General features: G+C 46.3%; 1 long non-coding RNA gene across 2 annotated transcripts; it reads left to right on the top strand.

Annotated features, from left to right (window-relative positions):
- The first annotated feature begins 5,384 nt into the window (after positions 1 to 5,384).
- LOC143434659 (uncharacterized) lies at positions 5,385 to 9,792 on the top strand. Of its 2 annotated transcripts, XR_013104305.1 has the most exons (3): positions 5,385 to 5,650; positions 6,145 to 6,208; positions 6,630 to 9,792. It is a non-coding gene; the product is annotated as an uncharacterized LOC143434659 (long non-coding RNA). The 2 variants fall into 2 exon arrangements; XR_013104304.1 differs by lacking the exon at positions 5,385 to 5,650 and having other exon boundaries at positions 5,921 to 6,208.
- Positions 9,793 to 13,404: the final 3,612 nt, after the last annotated feature.

Consider the following 13,404-nt stretch of genomic DNA (forward strand, 5'->3'; position numbering starts at 1 on the left):
CTTTGTCAACCTATAGCGCCCTTTCCTTCAAGGTGACCTCATAGCCTAAGAGAGTTGGGTCAAGCAGCGTGAACCATGAGCCATTATGCATCGAGGACAACAGAGAAGCAATTTCCTTAGAAATCTGAGTCCAGCTGGAACGGAAGAAGCCAAAAATAAAGCCTTGCTTTAAGAACACCCAGAAGGCTTCAAGGCCCTGAGCTGCCATATTGCGAGAAACCCCATCTATATTTCTCTTTAGCTGGATCACCACAGATTCTGTGCGTAGTAAAGGTGAAACTCACATGTGGCCCAGCTTGCAATGAGAAATTTTGAGAGCCACTCCTGTGTTGCCTGGATGTGTCATCTCACCTCCGCTGAACACCTAAAAAAATGGCCCTCAGCTTTGAGGTCAAGTGGGAAGGGACTAGAAAGAGCAAATAGGGTGTTAGGCTGCAACGTCTCGATAGCCAATCAGAAGCAATAATCTCTTGAGCTCTTTTCATTATGCAAAAAAGACAGCCAGCGGTGCGACTAGCTGGAGAAATACACTTTGCCTCGGGAGTCATAAAATCCAGGAGACTCTGAGCAGAGAAGGCTTAATGACTTTGAGGTCGTGTTGGACGGTTAAGTGGGTACATGGTCAGAGCAAATGCAGAGAGTAGTTCCTTGTGTCTCCGTTATATCAGTGAATAAAATGTGGCTTCCTAGCTTCCTGGTTTGGGTAACTGCTGAGTCCAAAGGCCGAGCTGGCTTAGGGAACAGAGATTTCAAGCGTCCTCTAAGCTGTCTTTTTCTCTCTGTGTCTCTCCCTGCTCCTTTCTGTCATTCTCCTGACTCAGTTCCCCTGTCCCTTGGGTTTGTTGTCGGACATGCTCCTTTTCTAAATGAGTTCAAACTTTATCATCCTGAACTCCGGCATCCAAATCTCCTGAGTCCAGGAAGCTTCCTATGCCCAACTGAATCTGTGATGGTTACCATGCTGTGGGTTCAAATGGAGTACTCTGTTCAAATGGGACGGAGTTATGGGTCCACACCGATGCTCAGGAGAACTGGATTGTTCCAGTGCCTGATATATGGCAAAAGCCGTCCTCAGACTGCCTCTGAATGATGATGCAGTGGATGGCACCCCCAGCAAGGGGAGAACCACGGCACATGGTCACTAGGAGCCAGGCACCAAACAGTGGGATGCTTAAGATGGGACTGAGGGCGAGCCCATGTGATACAGCAGATTTAAGAAAAAGAGTGTGGGTGGGTCCCGCAAAAGAAACAATTGGACATCCAGAAAGGAATCAAGAGGGAACCTGGAAAGACTGCATGTCTCGCTGGGCAAGGGTGACTCAAGCTTTTAATCCCAGCACTTGGGAGATAGAGGCAGGCGGATTTCTGAGTTCGAGGCCGGCCTGGTCTACAGAGTGAGTTCCAGGACAGCCAGGGCTACACAGAGAAACCCTGTCTGGAAAAAAAAAACATAAACAAAAACAAACAAACAAACAGAAAAGACTTCATGTCTCTAGGGCTACAATGGGCATTGTGAAGTCTCCACACTTCACAACTACCCCGAGAGTTTGCTTGCTGGGAGTAGAGAGTTCTATTGCCCAAGAAGGAAAGGACAGGAAGGAGACTACCCTGTACCATTCCCTTCGGTGACAGCAAATCGGAGTAGTCGTTGCTACTGAGAGTGCAAACTGCTGAAGCTTCTGTGGAAATCAGTGTGGCAGTTCCTTAAAACTAAAACCTAAACCTAGAATTACCATAGGATACAGCAAAACCACTCCTGGGCAGATTCCCAAAAGACACACCACTGACACACCAGTCAACACACCAGTCAACACACCAGAGACACTTGGATATCCACACTTCTCACTGCACTCTTCACAACATCCAGGAAATGGAGCCAGCAGAGGTGCCCAGCATGAGACAAATGGACAAAGACCACCACGGTGAATATACAAGTGGAAGTCCACTCCCCTGCCAAGACAAACAAAATCCTTTCATATGGATAAAACTGGTAACCCAGAGTCAGAAATGTAAATATAACAAGTTTTCTTTCATATTTAAAAATCTTGATTTATATATGTAAATGAATATATATATATATAATCACCCACACATATGTGGCTTTAAGGTATAAGGGAAGTGTAGGAGAGAGAAAGGGGGACAGTGAGAGAATGAGGGGAAACACTATGTATAATGTAGGGGGGCATATGAGCAAAATGTACAGTATTCACATACAAAAAAAATCACAATGAAACATATTCTATAGAAGATGGCTAAAAAAGAATAGGCAGTCGAATTTGTGCACGCTGGAGAAAGAACATAGGCATGGATACCTGTCTTGGTCTGGTATCCTCCTTCAATGCCAGCCGCAGTAGAGCCCAGCTGGTAGTGGCATAGAAACAGATAGCCTAAAGACACGGACTGGAGCAGCTAGTAATAAATCAACACCGCTATGGCCACTGACATTTTGACAAAAGTGGCTCAAACATGCAGTGGACAAAAGGCAGCCTACTGAACATATGGTAATGGCAAAACTCGGTGTCCACAAGCAGAAGATCAGAGTAGATCTGCATCTTTCACACTGTACAAAAGTCAACTCAAAGTGGGCCAAAGATCATAATTTAAAACCTGAGATACGGAAATGCTGGAGGAAATGCACTGTTCAAGACACTAGGCAAAGCAAGAATTCCCTGAACAGTGCCCCAGCAGCACAATCTGAGGGTCACCAGATGTAGCTACATGAAATTAGAGTTTCTACACAGCAAAAGAGATCATTAGCAAAACAAACAGGAAGCTCACTGAGCAGGAGAAAGGCCTCAGTGGCTGTATTTCAGAAACAGGAGCTCATATCCAGAATCTTTAGCTTATGAAGTATACACGTGTTCGAGGAAATCATCGGCTCGCAATCCCTTTCGGAATCAAATGACCTTTTCTCGGGGGCCACCTACGACCATCAGAAAACTCAGAGGTTTACATTCAGATTCATAACAAAGCCAAAATTACACGAAAATAATTCTGTGGTTGGGCAGTACCACAACTTGAGGTGGCAGCGTTGAGGAGGTTGAAAACCACAGATGTAAAGGCACAAGGGCAGGTAAAGTCTACTCAGTTGAACAGGAAGTCAAGAGATGGGGAAAGGTGTCAGGGAAGGCGGAGAGAAGGCAAAAGGACACAAGAAATAAGACATGAAACTATTTTGCCCTAATTTCAACTTTGTGACAGCTTCCGGTTTTTATGATGATGTATGAACTCAACTTTCTGCTATCAGAGTAGCAAGAATCATGTTTGCAAAATAACCCAGCACACGTTCCTCCTCTGGGGTGGTCACCGTGAAAGCCGGGCTTTCTTTTTCATACCATTGGCCCCTGGTGAAATAGGAAGTCACTGAGGGTATTTGTCACATTGCCCCAGTTAGAAAAGGGATTGAGTTTGTTCCGCTGGACAAAGAACTTTGTAGCCTGAATGTTTTGTTTTTTGTTTTTTGTTTTTTTTAATCCTTCTGTTTAAAAATGTAACACAGGCTGGGGAGATGGCTCAGTGGTTAAGAGCCCTGGCTGCTCTTCCAGTGGACCTGAGTTCAATTCCCAGCACCCACGTGGTGACTCACAAGCAGTCCCAGGAGACCTGACTCACTCTGAGTGCCAGGCCTGTACACAGTGCACAGACACACATGCAAGCAACTTAATACACAAAATAAAATTAATAAAATCTTTAAAAAGGACAGGTCTATTTAATACTACTGTCATATTATTTAGCATGTAAATTGTGTTGCCCTGCATAGAGTATGTGCTCTTACACCACGAAGGGCTTGTTGCAACCTTTAAAATGGAGGGTGAGGTAGAAAACAGACCAGCGATCTAGCCTATACGGTATTTTGAAACTTTTAAAATTTATTTTTAAAAGATTTTCACTTTTCTTTTTGAATTTTCCATGTGTTGGTATTTTGCCTGCACGTGTGAAGGTGTCGGATGCAGGAAATGGACAGTTTTGTGACAGTTCCAGACAGTTGTGAGCCGCCATCTGGTGTGCCGGGAATTGAACCTGGGTCCTCTAGAAGAGTAGTAGCCAGTGCCCTTAACCACTGAGCCATCTCTCCAGCTGCTAAAATTTATTTTTATTTTTGAGATGGTGAAACTTTTAAACTTGCAGCAAATTCGAGTGTGAATTTGAGTACTTCCCGTTTGGGAAGACAGTCTGACACACTTTGTTGTGTACGTAGACACATGTGTAAGCATGAGAATGTGGATATGTATACTGCTTGTTTGCGCCTGCTCCAAACATCACTAGATGACCTAGAGACGAACGCTCTGGGGATTGAAAGTACGCCATTGGTCAGGAATCAGAGCATCTTGTCTCCGTTGTTTTCATCCTTCTGTAAAAACCGGGAAAAGTCTTACACTGTGCATTTGCATTGGAAGGCTTAGAGGCTGGCATTGGCTCAGCTGCTGAGCTAGCTACAGGTAGCACCTACATTAGGCATCTCTTTCCAGTATTGTGAAGAATGTCAGTTCAGGATCTGCTCCTTGAAGTCTTGAGCCATCAGTAAATTCAACTCTCCCCACCTCTCTGAACAGAGGGACAACCCACGTATGCAGTTCAGTGACGTCTGGCTTTGTTAGGGACTTGGAGATGGCCCTCAAGAAACCATAAGCTGAATTCCTATCTCCTTCCTCAGCCAGGGAGATCTTTCTGAAAGCTGAAGAGAAACTTTTAAACTCAACTCCTCTGGGACTGGAGAGAGGATGGCTCAGTGGTTAAGAGCACTTGCTGCCCTTCCAGAGGTCCTGAGTTCTTTTTCTGACACCTGCATCATGAGCTCCGAATCACCTGTAACTTCTGCTCCAGGGGATCCCCAACTCTGTCTTCAGCCTCCAGGGGCAGCTGTATACACTTAGTTTCCACTCACACAAAGACACATAAACAAAGAATAGAAGAATCTCTTTTAAAAACTCATCCTCTCTGCCATCACCCCAGCAAGGTTCTGGGTGACCCCACCTCTGGGTTCGTGAGCAGAACCTTGAGGTTCTTCCTTTTCCATCTTGGAGGAACCCTGCAGGTGACTTCACTGTTGGCACGACAACAGTGAATGAAGAGTCTTGCTTTTATTTCTCAGGCTCCTCTCCAGCCATGGGGGAAATTCTGAAATGACTGCTCCAACTGCCATGACTCCCACTGTCCCGACTTTTAAATTAAAGACTTCTGAAGTAAGGAGAACTGTTTATGAGTGAGACCCGAATTAAAGATTACAGTTAAGCAGCCTGACTCACCGGCCACCTGAGGGTGATTCATCGGAAGGGAAAATCCATCCAAAGCCGTTATTGTAGTGACCAATTAAGACTCGCCTCGGCTTCCTGTGTCTCAGGTTTCTGCTTGCCAGCATAGCACAAAGGCTCAGACATGGAACAGTGGGCTCCAAGTGAAAGCTCTCATAAACAAGCACAGAATGATTGTAGATCTCCACTGATGGAGAACCCGCTCAAGCTGGTTTGCCTCTCTCTCTCTCTCTCTCTCTCTCTCTCTCTCTCTCTCTCTCTCTCTCTCTCTCTCTCTCTCTCTCTCTCTCTCCAGCCCGTGGAATTCCTTCTCCTATGACAACTGGGTCCTGATGGAATAGCCAGGGCACATCACTTATGGGACAACAGAGAATGTTGCATCAGACTCAACAACCCAGGTTGATATGAGTCCTGCTTCTTCGTGCTACAAAGCATAGGCGGGTCACCTCTCGAGTTTTAGTTACACTAAACTTTGATAAGGATAGGATTCGATCAGCATGTCTGTGGCGGAGATAATGAGTGTGGAAAGATCTAACCAGCTCTACACACCAGCTGTTCTCTCCCGGAACCCTTCTTTCAGTTGAGCGGGGTGCTCACTCAACCTCAAGTTTCAGTGATCAAAACCTGCTTGACAGAGATTTAAATAAGAAGGTTCAGGTGTAAGATTGGGTTGGAAGGAGGTAGACTCAAAGAAGTCCTTTGCCCCAGGCAATTCGCGACAGACTTCTTAGATGACTAGACAGAAGCAGATTCGTGGTTTTATTTTTAAGTGGCTCTTGCCACCCCCTATTTATGCCAGAAGTCTGAGTTGTATTTAGTGTTGACTAGACGCTTAGTGAGGTCCCCCAAGCTCCTCTCAGCTTTCTCCTGTCTTCCTTCTCTCCACAAACAGGAAACCGCCTGTGCAACAGGAAGTGATATCATCAGACTCGCTGCTAAGGAGAAAGCACAAACCGGTAACTGAGGAAGGACAGCGGTGGGAGGGGAGACCGCAGCTGCGGAAACAATGTGGCAGGAGTGCGGTGGGATGGGGAAGGGGCGGGGTTAAGTCTAAGTATCTGTGGATGCTCATCAGAAAAAGATGGGAGGGAGCTGAGGGTACCGGGCTCACCCCACACTGTGGTCCTGAACTGGGAGGCATTCATTACATGACCTCAGAAAGCTGCTCCCAATCCTCTAGGAAACCTGGAAGCCCTGTTTCAGCAGCTCGGTTGGGAGCCCCTGCTCAGGGGATATAGGTTTTAGGTTTTGAGAAGGTGGTGCTCTGATGGCACTGCATGCCACACAGGTATGTTCTGTGTAACTGCCTTGTTATGACATGGTTAATTGCTCCATTTTTTTATCATTCTATTTGTCTTGGATGCTGCCCGTGTTTAGTGCAAATGGGCAAAGGCCAGCCTGCACAGCCAAGGACCACCGACCGCCGCCAGGATTAGAATGATCACGCTGATGTGAGCCTCTGAATATTCCACAGCACAGTCACTAGTGAGCCCGCAAATGCCCAGGGGTAAGCTTGGGCTTAGTTTGGAATGGTCTCCTCACAGATGAAGAATCCAAGGCTCTAGGAATTAAGGCAGCATGCCCCCTGGATAGACAGAGACACAACATGGAAATTTCACTGTACAATTTCTACTGTAAAAATTGCAAGAGAGTCCTGATTTTTATGAAACACCTCCAAGTCCATGTCTTCTCATTAACTTTTTATATTTGGAAGATAACACTTACTGGATACACCAAACCAGTTTTCTTTGAGGTGCCAGAGAGTCGCCACAGACTTGAGGAATTCCCATTTTGAGAAAAACATCAATCCCTCTATCTTTTGGCTCTTTATTTGTCCCTTCAATTTCTTGAATTTTTATGAGTTTATTTATCTACCCATAGTATTACCTCTTTCCTAAGACTGGAAGTTCCTTCTCTTCATCTCTGTCTCTGTCTCTGTCTCTGTCTCTGTCTCTGTCTGTCTCTCTGTCTCTGTCTGTCTCTGTCTGTCTCTGCCTCTCTCTCTGCCTCTCTCTCTTTCTGTCTGTCTCTCTCTGTCTCTCTGTCTTTCTCTCTGTCTTTCTCTCTCTCTCTCTCTCTCTGTCTCTCTCTCTCTGTGTGTGTGTGTTGGAGCTAGAACCTGAAGCATTTTTCATGCTACCTTCCCAACTCATGAGTTTTCCTGTATCTTAACAATCATGTTAAAGTTGGAGCTGAGTGCCTGTCATGTAAGCATAAAGACCTGAGTTCTATCCCAGAATCCACGTAAAGAGACATGTGCAGATGACAGTCACTCATAAACAGCATTCACCGGCCAGCCAACCTAGTCTAAATGGCGATTTCCAGGCCAAGTGAGAAACCCCATCTCCAAACCAAAGCAGACGATTGTGGAGGACTGATACGCAGGGTTGACCTCCATCCTCCTCCCGCTGTCATCATAAACATCTCGGTGCATTTTCAGACAGAGAAAGAGCTAGTAAACAACCAAGGCCTTAGGTTTTGATGATAAAACATGACTAAGTCTTCCCCTTCAAAAAGCAAAACCCGTTCATCCAACGTGAGATGAATCATAGGAGTTAGCCCACAGTGTTCTGGAGAACAAGCAAAACAAAGGAACCCATGAGCTACGGAGGCGATAACAACGACACTACGTGGGAACTAGTTGGGAAAGCGGTCTCTAGGCTGAACTCAGTGACTCAGGAGCCCTGAGAAGGACCAGAGTGCCCATGCCCACCATGTCTTCCTCTGAGGTCAGAGTGTGAGTACCACTCAGCAAATGGGCCTGCTTCCCTGTGATGATTGAGTGTGAGCTGTCCCCACCACATGATTTTTATGTTCCTCAGCTGAGTGCTGGTGGGAGCCCTGTGGAGCCTTTAGGAGGTGGGGCCTGGCTGGTGGACGTAGGTCGCTGAGGGTGAGCCTTTGAAGGTCCAGCCTGGCCTTGGTTTTGTGTTCTCTGGTCTATCATTGTGCTCAACTCCCTGCCAAGGCTACTGGTGGTATGAAATCTGCTGTACCTTCCCTTCCATAGGCTATGACCCTCTCCAATCAGGAGCTGAAACAAAGTTCTCTGTGTCTGCATCAGGATGTTAGCAGTGTGACGAGTGCAAGCCCTTAAGAAATTCATTGACGCCATAAGGAGTGGTGGGACTCTGCACCGGTTTTTGACAGCAGCTGTTCTGGTGGGACAGGGTTGCACATTGGTATAGCTGCAGGCTGAAGGCTGGCTCACAACCCTTAGTGTGCACTGGCCAGCCGGGGAGGAGGAAATGGGACTCCACACGGCCGGGTGCCGTCTTGAAATTCCATTAGTGGATAACAACTACACTTAGTTTTCAATCTTATCAAAATGCAAATCTGAGAGGTGAGGTTAATGCCTTCATCAGTGGCCAGTCTCTTACACAATAGGGAGAGCTTTAGACTCCTATCTGAGGAATGGGGCTGACAAACATGGAGGGCACTAGGAAAACCGAACTACCTAAGAGCTATGTACAGCAGGACACAGCAAAGGTACTTGGAATTCAAGCTCTTGAGAAGCTACGGCAGGAGGCTTTTGAATTTAAACAAAAGGAGGAGAAGGAAGAGAAGAAAGAGGATGGGAAGATGGATTGAAAATGGAGGTCTGGAGAGGTGGCTCAGGGATTGCGGAGTACTGCTCACAGGGGGTGTGAGTTCGATTCCCAGCACCCGCTTGTGGCAGCTCACAACTGCCTGTGGCTCCAGACCTAGATGACATCTCTGGCAGCAGCAGACACTTGCACTCACTCCTGTGTATGTACCCTACCCCCAAAGACCCACATATATATAATTTAGATTCTTAAAAACTTAAAAAAGAATAAATAGGTTTTGTCATTCAACATTCACACACACACACACACACACACACACACACACACCAGGCACACTTTTTAAAACTCATAACATTTTGCCTGGTATATATGCTTGTTCTCTTGAATGAATGCACTTAGAGGTCTCCCTGGTGGCCTGGGAGAAGTCACAAAAGAGATGGCAAAGCAAAAAAGATACAAAGAGGTCTTCTTCTTGGAAGTCTCTTCAAGACAGAAACGAGTGCCTTCCCCCTAAGTTTCCTCACTACCTGGAGAGTAGACAGATATCAAGTACTTCCATAGCCTTGATCTATGAGGAGGAGGAGACACCCCCAACTCATCAACCACCACGAGTAGTTAATGACATCCCTGGGTAGTTCTCAATAGGAAAGAGAAACAGGCTGCTATTCTGGGATTGTTTTCATCCCACAAAAACAGATGTTGTTCCAATCAGAGAGGTCACCAGCCTGGGAGGTCAGAAGCACCAGGACCTCAGAGGTGAGATCTTAGGCTTCTACTGCCCAGTTTAGCCAGTCCTGATGGGCACCAAGACCCTAAGTCTTCACACAGAAAAGCAGCCCCTGTGCCAGTGGCCTTGAGGGTCCGCCTCTGGAACCTCGTGCTGGTCCTCGGGCTCTGTGGTACCAGAAGGGTTTGCTGTTGTTTTGCCGTACATTTTGCCAATGCTGAGAATAGAAATGGGGTCCATTCATGGGCAGCAAGGTCTCCACGGCCTAGCCACACCCCAGAGCCTGCAGTTCTTGCACCAAAACAGATGATTTGGGTTTTAAAGTAGATGGTTTGGGATAGAGAGGTGGCTCCGTCAGGAAAGCACCTGTCTCACAGCCTGAGAACCCAAGTTCAGACCCCAACACCTACATGAAAGGCCAGGTGTAATGGTGCACCTGGTGTGATGGTGCACCTGGGGTGATGGTGCACCTGGTGTGATGGTCCACCTGGTGTGATGGTGCACCTGGGAACAGTGCACCTGGTTATAACCCCAACACAAGGTGACAGGGGATGGGGAGGAGGCCGGAGGGCAGAGGTGTATCCCCAGGGAACATTGGCCAGCCAGCCTAGCAGAACCATGTTCCATGACAGACCCTGTCTCAAATATTAAGGTGAAGAGTGACTGAAGAGGATACCCCAGGAAAACCTAGCCTCCACACTCACATAAACGTGTACACACACACACACACACACACACACACACACACACCACAAAATAAATGTAAACAAACAAATACGTTGGGATACACTTGTAATCCTGGCTCCAGAAAGGATTCTCCAGGAACAGCAGAAATCACTGGCTGGCCAGCCTGGCCCAGTTGGTGAGCTCCAGATGAGACCTTGCCTAAAGAAAGAAGGTGGATGACCCTCAGGAGTCATGCCTGAGATTGTCCTCTGGCTTTCCCGAGCACCTACATGCATGCACGTTCACTGACAAGCATGCACCCCCACAAGCACTCACATACATAATTTATATCATCTGAAAAGTGACATGGGGTAGAAGAGCCTTCCAGGGTGGCCAGAGCAGTAATCAGTGTCAGAAAAACACTTGAGAGAGAGAGAGAGAGAGAGAGAGAGAGAGAGAGAGAGAGAGAGAGAGAAAACAGCTCTGCTCTCCAAGACTGTAGGCTTACAGACTGCAGCCTTTCTTGCTGACAATCCTGGGAATGAAGAATCACGGGCGTCCTCCACTACATAAAGCCTTATAATTAAGGAGTGAGCTTTCCTTCCAGGCCCTTAACAGTGAGTCTAAAAATCCTTAGCAACCATAACAACACAGCAACCAGTTACACTATATTCTGCACACATAAGTCGATAGGGGTTTGTGACAGACAGCTATCCTGCTGTGTCTCCATGTGACTCCCAGTGCTCCAACTGTGTTCAGTGGAGGAACTGGGATTCACAGCATGGTGAGTGTCACAGACAGGGAGGATGGTGTTAATGTGTCCACGTGGTCTTTATACTGTCTACCTGCAGACACGAATCTGAAGCTGACTTTCACCCTGTGGCTACAGGGCAGCAGCAGGGTATATATAGTCTGGACAAGCTATTTTATTGATTTTATCTGAGAATTTTGAAATTCCTGGTCACTGTCCTTATTAATTACTGGATGTGAGTTGATAAAAGAAATAGGCACACGCACATGCACACGCACACGCACACGCGCGCGTGCACACACACACAATTTGTATTCTTTTCATGCGTACTTCATATTTTATAAGGTTGGACTTTGTGATAATATAATAATGAAGAATCAGGGCAACTAACTCATTGCCTTGATCAATCAGTGCCTTGGACCCATCCTGAGCTGCAGTGGGGTTCGGGACACTCTTAGGGTGAAAGGCTTGGCACACACTGCCTTTTACATAGTAGAAGGTCATGTGTCCCACGGAGGGAAACACAGTTAGGGTAAGAGAGAGCAAGAAGAAAGAGACTTCATTTCCTTGGTGCTATCTGCCTTTTTTTTCTGTATTTTTTTTTTCCGACAAAACCCTAACTATTTGCTCTCTAAGCCTGGCAGTCATGTGGCTTTTCCTGTGTGCCTGACCGTCTGTGTGATCTCTCCAGTGCTCGCTCCTCTTGCTGATTTACTAATTTGTCTCCATTTAAGCTTCTTGGACAGTCAGATAACACTGATCATAGAGACAGGGAGAGCTCCTCTCCTGTTAAAATAAATCTATCAGGGTTTTCTTTGATCATATCTATTGTATGTCATTATAATTATTAACTTCAGCTTTTACAAATAAACTGTCATTTGCTCTTGGGCCCAGAGAGAGCCATCTGTGCTGATTTAATGTGGTTCTGGCTGAAGGCATCACCTGGGGTGAAATAACTTCTCAAGGTCTTCCCAGGGCTCCTTCGGAGAAAAGAAAGACTTCCAAAAATATGCATATTTTGCCTGTGACAAGCACAGAATCTAGTACCTTTCAGAGTGCCATAAAGATTTGTAGATCGCTACTGCCCTCTTGTGGTCAATAACAGGCTCTGCAAGCAAAAACTAAGCATTCAAAAGCCATTCCCATCTGTTGGTTAAGCTTAGGGTCTGAGTGCAAAGGGGTGTTGGCATATAAATTCTACACAAAGTTACAAAGCAGAAGCGTAGCAAATTATTTCAGTAAGTCATATGACTTTCACCATGACCAAAGTCCACATTCAAATTAAAATTCTCAGATCATATGAGTTGAGCTCAGAGTTTCTGCTTAGCACGCTTGAGGTTTTGAGTTTGTCTTTCTTAAGGCTGGTGTGGGAAAGGGTGGTGCACAAGTCTATGTGTGCCCATGCAGAGGCTGTGGGAGGACTGTGAGTATCCTCCTCTATCACTCTCTGCATATTACACTGAGACAGAGTTTCACTGGCCTGCGGCCTGTGAGTTCTGGAGATCATGTCTCCACCCTGCCATTCTGGGATCTTTCTCTGTCTCTGTCTCTGTCTCTGTCTCTGTCTCTGTCTCTGTCTCTGTCTCTCTCTCCCTCCCTCCCCCCCCACCCCCCCACGCTCCCAGCTACTTCATGGGTACTTGAGATCCCTAGGACTCCGTGAAGAGCAGGAGACAGAGACACAGTCTGTCTCTGGATCAGCATCTGTCTCCACTCAGCTCTGTTCTGTTGCATACACTGTTGAAAATCACAGCTTGAGGCCCTCATTGACCCACCCCCATGCTCACTGGATTAATACCAACTGCACAGTCAGGAATGAACCCAGGATGTGGACTATAAAGTCCAGGAACTTGATGCCATTCTAGCTAAAAATCCCGATCTTCCACAGAGCACAATCTAGAAACTGGTGGATGTGGGGTAACATGGGCTCTCCAGACAATTAAGGTTCTGAGCCAGCTTGTTGGGTCTTTCTTTTGTCAGTAGGCTAATGCCTTGAGTTTTTTAAGCAAAGTATTAAAGAAAGACTCTACAGCCTCAAACTGAGGGTTAAAAGTGACCAGTTAATATTGCATATATATTATCCACCTGTATGGTCTCTGTCACCCTTCCCAACTGAGCACTGGTGTTGACAGCAGTGACTTGTGGTACCCAGCAGTGGCCCACACATTGTTCCCTGAGGGAGATGACTGCAGCCTGCCACTGCTGTGCATGATGGTCCTGGCCTTTCCCTCTGACAGCATGTTCACCTCTATGCTATATTGAGACACAGTGAAGTTCATCATTCACGTTGTGAATGTGGTGATTACATTTCCCACATTTCCCTCTGTGTTTAAGTAACTGAAATGCCAGCAAGCAAATAAATGTGCAGGTGTATTTTATTTGAATGTTTGATTAGTTACATTATTAATGACTGCTGTCTGTGTTAATTGACAGATGAGATTTAATTAAAAGTATTTGTGT

This window comes from Arvicanthis niloticus, chromosome 16 (assembly GCF_011762505.2).
Source record: "Arvicanthis niloticus isolate mArvNil1 chromosome 16, mArvNil1.pat.X, whole genome shotgun sequence".
NCBI lineage: Eukaryota > Metazoa > Chordata > Mammalia > Rodentia > Muridae > Arvicanthis > Arvicanthis niloticus.